General features: G+C 37.6%; 1 non-coding gene across 1 annotated transcript; it reads right to left on the bottom strand.

The window, feature by feature from the left end:
• Positions 1-725: 725 nt before the first annotated feature.
• Positions 726-833, bottom strand: LOC130949941 (small nucleolar RNA R71). Its single transcript, XR_009073491.1, has one exon. It is a non-coding gene; the product is annotated as a small nucleolar RNA R71 (small nucleolar RNA).
• Between the last annotated feature and the right edge of the window lie 8,947 nt (positions 834-9,780).

Genomic DNA, 9,780 nt, shown 5'->3' with positions numbered 1-9,780 from the left:
TCTCACATCCTTTTATTTATGGACTAACACTCCTCCTCAATGCCCAATTTGAACTCTATCTTTCCTGATAAGTTTGAATTCTTCTACCTCTTCCTTCTATTTTTCTTTTCCTCTGACACCTCAAGGAATCCCTATACTGTGACATAGAGGATTCCATATTTTCTTGTTCTCTTCTCTTTCATATGAGCAGGAACAAAGACAAAAGCATTCTTGTTGAGGCTGACCCTGAACCTGAAAGGACCTTGAAGCGAAAGCTAAGAGAAGCTAAGGCACAACTCTCTGTAGAGGACCTAACAGAAATCTTCAAAGAAGAAGAACCCATGGCAGCCGAAAACAACAACAATAACAACAATGCAAGGAAGGTGCTGGGTGACTTTACTGCACCTACTCCCGACTTCTATGGGAGAAGCATCTCTATCCCTGCCATTGGAGCAAACAACTTTGAGCTTAAGCCTCAATTAGTTTCTCTAATGCAACAGAATTGCAAGTTCCATGGACTTCCATTAGAAGATCCTCATCAGTTTTTAGCTGAGTTCTTGCAAATCTGTGACACTGTCAAGACTAATGGGGTTGACCCTGAGGTCTACAGACTTATGCTATTCCCTTTTGCTGTAAGAGACAGAGCTAGGATATGGTTGGACTCACAACCTAAAGAAAGCCTGAACTCTTGGGAAAAACTAGTCAATGCCTTCTTGGCAAAGTTCTTTCCACCTCAAAAATTGAGCAAGCTTAGAGTGGAAGTCCAAACCTTCAGATAGAAGGAAGGTGAATCCCTCTATGAAGCATGGGAAAGATACAAACAATGGATCAGAAAGTGTCCTTCTAACATGCTTTCTGAATGGAGCATCATAGGTATCTTCTATGATGGTCTGTCTGAACTGTCCAAGATGTCATTAGATAGCTCTGCTGGAGGATCTCTTCATCTGAAAAAGACGCCTGGAAAAGCTCAAGCACTCATTGAAATGGTTGCAAATAACCAATTCATGTACACTTCTGAAAGGAATCCTGTGAACAATGGGACGAATCAGAAGAAAGGAGTTCTTGAGATTGATACTCTGAATGCCATACTGGCTCAGAACAAAATATTAACTCAGCAAGTCAATATGATTTCTCAAAGTTTGTCTGGAATGCAAGCTGCACCAGGCAGTACTAAGGACGCTTCATCTGAAGAAGAAGCTTATGATCCTGAGAACCCTTCAATGGAAGAGGTGAATTACATTGGAGAACCCTATGGAAACACCTATAATCCTTCATGGAGAAATCATCCAAATCACTCATGGAAGGATCAACAGAGACCTCAACAAGGTTTCAACAACAATAATGGTGGAAGAAACAGGTTTGGCAATGGCAAGCCTTTTCCATCATCTTCTCAGCAACAGACAGAGAATTCTAAGCAGAGCCACTCTGACTTAGCAACCATGGTCTCTGATCTAGTCAAAACCACTCAAAGTTTCATGACTGAAACAAGGTCCTCCATTAGGAATTTGGAGGCACAAGTGGGACAGCTGAGTAAGAAAGTTACTGAACTCCCTCCTAGTACTCTTCCAAGCAATACAGAAGAGAATCCAAAAGGAGAATGCAAGGCCATCAACATGGCCGAATTTGGAGAGGAGGAAGAGGCAGTGATCGCCAATGAGGAAGACCTCAATGGACGTCCACTGGCCTCCAATGAGTTCTCTAATGAGGAACCATGGGGAATCAGAGGCTCATACTGAGACCATAGAGATTCCATTTGTTTTTACTTCTGCCATTCATGAGCTCTGATGAGTATTCTTCCTCTGAAGAGGATGAAGATGTCACTGAAGAGCAAGTTGCTAAATACCTTGGAGCAATCATGAAGCTAAATGACAAGTTATTTGGTAATGAGACTTAGGAGAACGAACCTCCTTTGCTCACCAAATAACTGGATGACTTGACTAGGCAGAAATTACCTCAAAAGAGACAGGACCCTGGGAAGTTCTCAATACCTTGTCCCATAGGCACCATGACCTTTAAGAAGGCTCTGTGTGACCTAGGGTCAAGCATAAACCTCATGCCTCTCTCTGTAATGGAGAAGCTAGGGATCTTTAAGGTGCAAGCTGCAAGAATCTCACTAGAGATGGCAGACAATTCAAGAAAACAAGCTTATGGACTTGTAGAGGATGTTTTGGTGAAGGTTGAAGACCATTACATCCTTGCTGATTTTATAGTCCTAGAGACTGGGAAGTGCATGGATGAATCCATCATCCTTGGCAGACCCTTCCTAACCACAGCAAAGGCTGTGATTGATGTTGACAGAGGAGAATTGATCATTCAAGTGAACAAAGAATCCTTTGTGTTTAAGGCTCAAGGATATCCCTCTGTTACCATGGAGAGGAAGCATGAAGAGCTTCTCTCAAAACAGAATCAAACAGAGCCCCCACAGTCAAACTCTAAGTTTGGTGTTGGGAGGCCACAACCAACTTCTAAGTTTGGTGTTGAACCCCCACATTCAAACTCTAAGTTTGGTTTTGGGAGGTTCCAACATTGCTCTGAGTATCTGTGAGGCTCCATGAGAGCCCACTGTCAAGCTACTGACATTAAAGAAGCGCTTGTTGGGAGGCAATCCAATGTTATATTTATCTATTTTCCTTTGTTATTTTATGTTTTTTGTAGGTTGATGATCATGGAAAGTCACAAAATCAATTGAAAAAGCAAAAATAGAATGAAAAACAGTCAGAAAAATAGAAAGAAAAATAGCACACCCTGGAGGAAAACATTGCTAGCGTTTAAACGCCAGTAAGGGCAGCAAATGGGCGTTTAACGCCCAGTCTGGCACCATTCTGGGCGTTTAACGCCAGAAAGGGGCACCAAACTGGCGTTAAACGCCAAAAAAGGGTAAGAAGCTGGCGTTAAACGCCAGAAATGGGCACCATCCCGGCATTTAACGCCAGAATTGGCATAAAGAGCATTTTTGCTCGCAATTGGGTGCAGGGATGAATTTTTGTTGACACCTCAGGATATGTGGACCACAAAGGATCCCCACCTACCCCACCACTCTCTCTCTTCTTCACCCATTCACCAATCACCTCAACACCTCTTCCCAAAAAACCCCTCACCTATCAAATCCTACTATTCTCTTCACCCCTCTCTCCACTCCTATATAAACCTATCTTCACTCCTTCATTTTCACACAAACAATATTCCTCCCAAACCCACCCTTTGGCCGAACCACAAAGCCACCTCCATCTCCTCTATTTCTTCTTCTTCCACTCTCTTCTTTCTTCTTTTGCTCGAGGACAAGCAAACCTTCTAAGTTTGGTGTGGTAAAAGCATTGCTTTTTGTTTTTCCATAACCATTTATGGCATCTAAGGCCGGAGAAACCTCTAGAAAGAGGAAAGGGAAGGCAAAAGCTTCCACCTCCGAGTCATGGAAGATGGAGAGATTCATCTCAAGAGTGCATCAAGACCACTTCTATGAAGTTGTGGCCAAGAAGAAGGTGATCCCCGAGGTCCCTTTTCAAACTCAAAAAAGTTCAACTTTAATCAAAGGTTGGACCAAGTCCTCATGGATATCTGTGTGGAAGGAGCTCAAAGCAAACAAGAGATCCCACTCATCATGAAATCCCTGAGATACCTCAAGGGATGCACTTTCCTCCACAAAACTATTGGGAGCAAATCAACACCTCCCTAGGAGAATTGAGTTCCAACATGGGACAACTAAGGGTGGAGCACCAAGAACATTCCATCCTCCTCCATGAAATTAGAGAAGATCAAAGAATCATGAGAGAGGAGCAACAAAGGCAAGGAAGAGACATTGAGGAGCTCAAGCACTCCATAAGATCTTCAAGAGGAAGAACAAGCCGCCATCACTAAGGTGGACCCGTTCTTTAATTTCCTTGTTCTTTATTTTCCTGTTTTTCGAATTTTTATGCCTATGTTTATCTAAGTTTGTGTCTTATGATCATTAGTGTCTTAGTGTCTATGACTTAAAGTTATGAATGTCCTATGAATCCATCACCTTTCTTAAATGAAAAATGTTCTTAAATGAAAAAGAGAAGAATTGCATGAATTTTGAATTTTATAACAGATTAATTATTTTGATGTGGTGGCATTACTTTGATTTCTGAATGTATGCTTGAACAGTGCATATGTCTTTTGAATTTGTTGTTCATGAATGATTGGCTCTTGAAAGAATGATGAAAAAGGAGACATGTTACTGAGGATCTGAAAAATCATAAAAATGATTCTTAAAGCAAGAAAAAGCAGTGAATATTAAAAAAAAAACGAAAAAAGGGAGAAAGAAAAAGAAAAAAAAAGAAAGAGAAAGAAATAAAGTTGTGATCCAAGGCAAAAAGAGTGTGCTTAAGAACCCTGGACACCTCTAATTGGGGACTCTAGCAAAGCTGAGTCATAATCTGAAAAGGTTCACCCAGTTATGTGTCTGTGACATGTATGTATCCGGTGGTAATACTGGAAGACAGAGTGCTTTGGGCCACGGCCAAGACTCATAAAGTAGCTGTGTTCAAGAATCATCATACTTAACTAGGAGAATCAATAACACTATCTGGATTCTGAGTTCCTATAGAAGCCAATCATTCTAAATTTCAAAGGATAGAGTGAGATGCCAAAACTGTTCAGAGGCAAAAAGCTAAAAGCCTCGCTCATCTAATTAATACTGATCTTCATAGATGCTTTTGGAATTCATTGCATATTCTCTTCTTTTTATCTTATTTGATTCTCAGTTGCTTGGGGACAAGCAACAATTTAAGTTTGGTGTTGTGATGAGCGGATAATTTATACGCTTTTTGGCATTGTTTTTAGTATGTTTTTAGTATGTTTTAGTTAGTTTTTATTATATTTTTATTAGTTTTTAGTTAAAATTCACTTTTCTGGACTTTACTATGAGTTTGTGTATTTTTCTGTGATTTCAGGTATTTTCTGGCTGAAATTGAGGGACCTGAGCAAAAATCTGATTCAGAGGCTAAAAAAGACTGCAGATGCTGTTGGATTCTGATCTCCCTGCACTCGAAGTGGATTTTCTGGAGCTACAGAAGCCTAATTGGCGTGCTCTCAACTGCTTTGGAAAGTAGACATCCTGGGCTTTCCAGCAATGTATAATAGTCTATACTTTGCCCGAAGATTTGATGGCCCAAACCGGCGTTCCAAATCAGCTCAAGAATGCCCGGCGTTAAACGCCGGAACTGGCACAAGAATGGGAGTTAAACGCCCAAACTGGCACAAAAGCTGGCGTTTAACTCCAAGAAAAGTCTCTACACATGAAAGCTTCAATGCTCAGCCCAAGCACACACCAAGTGGGCCCGAAAGTGGATTTTTATGTCATTTACTCATTTCTGTAAACCCTAGGCTACTAGTTCTCTAGAAATAGGACCTTTTGCTTTTGTATTTTCATCTTTGGATCTTTTGATCACTTTAGATCTTAGGATCATCTGGGTAGCTATCTTTGATCAATTTTATGCTATCTTAGATCATGGGGCTGGCCTCACGGCCATGCCTAGACCTTGTTCTTATGTATTTTCAACGGTGGAGTTTCTACACACGATAGATTAAGGTGTGGAGCTCGGCTGTACCTTGAGTATTAATGCAATTACTATTGTTCTTTTATTCAATTCAGCTTATTCTTGTTCTAAGATATTCATTCGCACCCAAGAACATGATGAATGTGATGATTATGTGACGCTCATCATCATTCTCACTTATGAACGCGTGCCTGACAACCACTCCCATTCTACAAGCAAACAAGGCTTGAATGTTTATCTCTTGGATTCCTTAATCAGAATCTTCGTGGTATAAGCTAGAATTGATGGCGGCATTCAAGAGAATCCGGAAGGTCTAAACCTTGTCTGTGGTATTCTGAGTAGGATTCAAGGATTGAATGACTGTGACGAGCTTCAAACTCCTGAATGCTGGGCGTTAGTGACAGAGGCAAAAGAATCAATGGATTCTATTCCAACCTGATTGAGAACCGACAGATGATTAGCCGTGCTGTGACAGAGCGCGTTAAACATTTTCACTGAGAGGACGGGACTGTAGCCATTGACAACGGTGATGCCCAACATACAGCTTGCCATGGAAAGGAGTAAGAAGGATTGGATGAAGACAGTAGGAAAGCAGAGAGACGGAAGGGACAAAGCATTTCCATACGCTTGTCTGAAATTCTCACCAATGAATTACATAAGTATCTTTATCTTTATTTTATGCTTTATTCATATATCATCCATAACCATTTGAATTCGCCTGACTGAGATTTACAAGGTGACCATAGCTTGCTTCATACCAACAATCTTCGTGGGATCGACCCTTACTCGCGTAAGGTTTATTACTTGGACGACCCAGTGCACTTGCTGGTTAGTTGTGCGAAGTTGTGATAAAGAGTTGAGATTGCAATTGAGCGTACCATGTTGATGGCGCCATTGATGATCACAATTTCGTGCACCAATAATACAGCATGCATTGCTCAACTTAAGGGTGAATACATCAAAGATGATAGAACAAAGCATATTTTTCCCAAATTGTTCTTCACTCATGATCTTCAAAATCAAGAAAAAATTAATGTCCAATAGATCGGCTCAAGTAATAATCTGGCTGATTTATTTACAAAGTCACTTCCAAAATTCTCCTTTAAAAAATTGGTACATCAAATTGGGATGCACCGATTTCGAAATATTAAATAATGTCGACGAGAGGGGGAGACTGCACTCTTTTTTCCTTCATAAGATTTTTTTCATTGGTTTTTCTTGACAAGATTTTTAATGAGGCAGTCTCCATCACAAAGAATATTGTACTCTTTTTTCTTTCATTAAAGCTTCTCCATTGGATTTTTTTCTTTAGTAAAGTTTTAACGAAGCATAATGTAAGGCCCAGAACTTTTAAAAAATACTATTATGAATTAAATTCAAAATATTTAATTATTAATAGCTTTAATTTCAAAAATTATTTTATTAAAGATGATTAATACAAGCTTTGATGATTTGAATTTAAAATAAATTAAGATTCTTATCCAAACTCTATAATTATTGAGTATTTTCCTATTTACAACTTAAAGTCTTAGAAATTCAAAAATAATGAGATTTGACTACTTAAATTAGAATTTTATCTAATTTTACAATAATTGAATTATTTTCTATATTTAAATTACAAAATTAGTAGTTATGAAATAACAAGAATTTTTATATGATTTATTTTAAATAATTGATATTTTCATAATTTAATACTTTAAGTTTTAGAAATAAAGAAAATTAATTATATTACCTTATAATTTCAATTAGAGCATTTGATTGAAAACCAATTAGTATTTTAATACGACAAATAATATTTTAAAGTAATTTTAAGGATTCAAATCAGATTTCAAATTAATACTCTCTATACCCTAATTCTATTAAAATTATCCTACTCAAATTAAACTTAAAATCCCCAAATTATAATCCTAACCCCATGATAAGCGGCATCATTTTCATATAGCTTTTAGTATGTTTTGTTTAGTTTTTATTGAGTTTTTATAGGTTTTAGTATTAAATTCACATTTTTGGATTCTGCTATAATTTTTTGTATTTTTGGATGATTTCAGGTAATTTCTGGCTGAAATTGAGGAGTTGGAGCAAAAGTCTGACTTCCTGAGCTTTCTAACAATATGTAATAGCAAATGGATCGCTTTTCTGGAGCTTTTCTGGAGTTACAGAAATCCAAATGGATCGCTTTTAACTGCTATGAAAAGCTGACTTCCTGAGCTTTCTAGCAATATGTAATAGTCTATACTTTGCTTCGGATTAGAATGCCCAAAACTGGCGTCCAACGCCAGCCTCCTGCCCCCTTCCTGGCGTCCAGCGCCCAACGAGTAGAGACCAGCATCCAAACGCCCAGAGAGGACCCCCTAACTGGCGTTCCACGCCCAAGATATCTCATAACACGTAGATCTCATCAAAGCTTAGCCCAAACACTCGCCAAGTGGGCCCCAGAAATGGATTTTAGCACTAAAATAGACTATTTTACCATTACTAGTCATCTGTTCAGTATTTAGGAGTTATTTTACACAATGTCTTCAGACCTCTTTGGGAGAACTTTATGATATTTTTGAGTTTTACTTTGTATTTTTCATCAGTTTAAGTTTCTAAACCTCCTAGGTTTAGGGGAAGAGCCCTGCTGAGTCCTTTGAATTAATAAAAGTATTACTATTTCTTCTTCGATCCGTGTTTGATTTACTTCTAAGATGTATGTCCGATCTTCATCATGGTGAATAGGATTATTAGACAATCAGCTCTGTTCATCACATTGAGACGAACATGCTTGACAAACACCCGTGCCTACTTGGGTTCGTGTGAATACGTGGCCGAAAAGCACGAACCAACAACTATGTTTATACATCTCTCAGACAGCTAATCCACGACTTCGTTGGGGACTTCTCGAGACATCAGTTCAGCCAATTTCTGGGGAGATTAGGGTCTCCGTAGTATAGGCTAGAATCCATAGAAGCAACATTCTCTGATCCGGAAGATTCGACCTTGTTTGTAACGTTTTGAGTAGGATCGCCAAGAGAATGAACTGCTAGAGCTTCACCCTCCGTCAGATTGAATGACCACGGGCAATGGCGTTTGATCTGGAGCAAAGGAGATCAATGACCACGGGCAACATTTTTGATCACATACAGCCTGCCATAGAAGAAGATCATTCACAAGCAAAGAAGATAGTAGTACGAAAGTTAATTTAGAATGACAAAGCAACTCCAACTCTCAACTCTATCCTTAAAGTATTAGCACCCTATCTTTTTCTTATCATTTTCAAAATTCAAAAAAAATCTTATCATATCTTTTTCAAAATTTAAAAATCTTATCTTATCTTTTTCAAAATTCAAATTTTAAAATTAAATTTTTTTTCAAAAACAAATTTCAAAATATTATCTTTTTAAAATATTTTTCAAATCTTTTTAATTTCTTACCTTATCTTTTCTAACTTTCAATTTTAAAGTCATATCTTTTTCAAATATTTTTAATTTCTTATTTTATCTTTTCTTATCTCTTTTCTAATTTTAAATCTTTTTAATTTTAAATCTTTTCTTATCTTATCTTCTATCTTATTTTAAATTCAAACCTTTGCTTAATTAATATCTTATCTTCTCTCTCTTCTTTTTCAAAACTTCCTAACTAACTCTTCTCTTCCTTAATTTTTGAAAACTCTCTCCTTTTTTCTCTTCTTTTTCAAAACCTCCTAGCTAACTCTCATCTCTTCTTAATTTTCGAAAATTCCATCCTCTTCTCTCTATTCTATTTTCGAAAATTCATTAATTAATTTTAAATTCTTTTTAAATTACTTAACTTAATTTTTGAAATTAATTTGATTAATCAAATAAAAATAAAAAATATTTTAATTCTTATTCATCTCTTTTATTCCTATTTCCTCTCCTATTCCTATTTCTTCTTCCTTTTCTTCTACCTTTCTTCATTATGAACCCAAGTGGGAATGAAGAGTTTAGAAGAACTCTAGGATCCTATACAAATCCCAACGCTGACATCTATGGAAGAAGTATTAGCATACCTCAAATCAGAGCAAGTAGCTTTAAATTAAACCCACAACTCATTACCATAGTGTAGCAAACCTGCCAGTTTTCTGGACTTTCACAGCAAGAACCTACAGAATTCTTAGCAGATTTCTTAAAAATTGCTGACACAGTACACAGTGAGGGAGTAGACCAAGATGTCTACAGATTATTACTATTTTCTTTTGTTGTAAAGGACCAAGCAAAGAGGTGGTTGGATAACCAGCATAAAGCTAGCTTGAAAACTTGGAAACAGTTAGTAGACAAGTTTT

This window comes from Arachis stenosperma, chromosome 1 (genome assembly GCF_014773155.1).
Source record: "Arachis stenosperma cultivar V10309 chromosome 1, arast.V10309.gnm1.PFL2, whole genome shotgun sequence".
In the NCBI taxonomy this organism is placed as follows: Eukaryota; Viridiplantae; Streptophyta; class Magnoliopsida; order Fabales; family Fabaceae; genus Arachis; species Arachis stenosperma.
The sequence above is the reverse complement of the archived record's forward strand: the minus strand, read 5'-3'. Positions and strand labels throughout refer to the sequence as shown.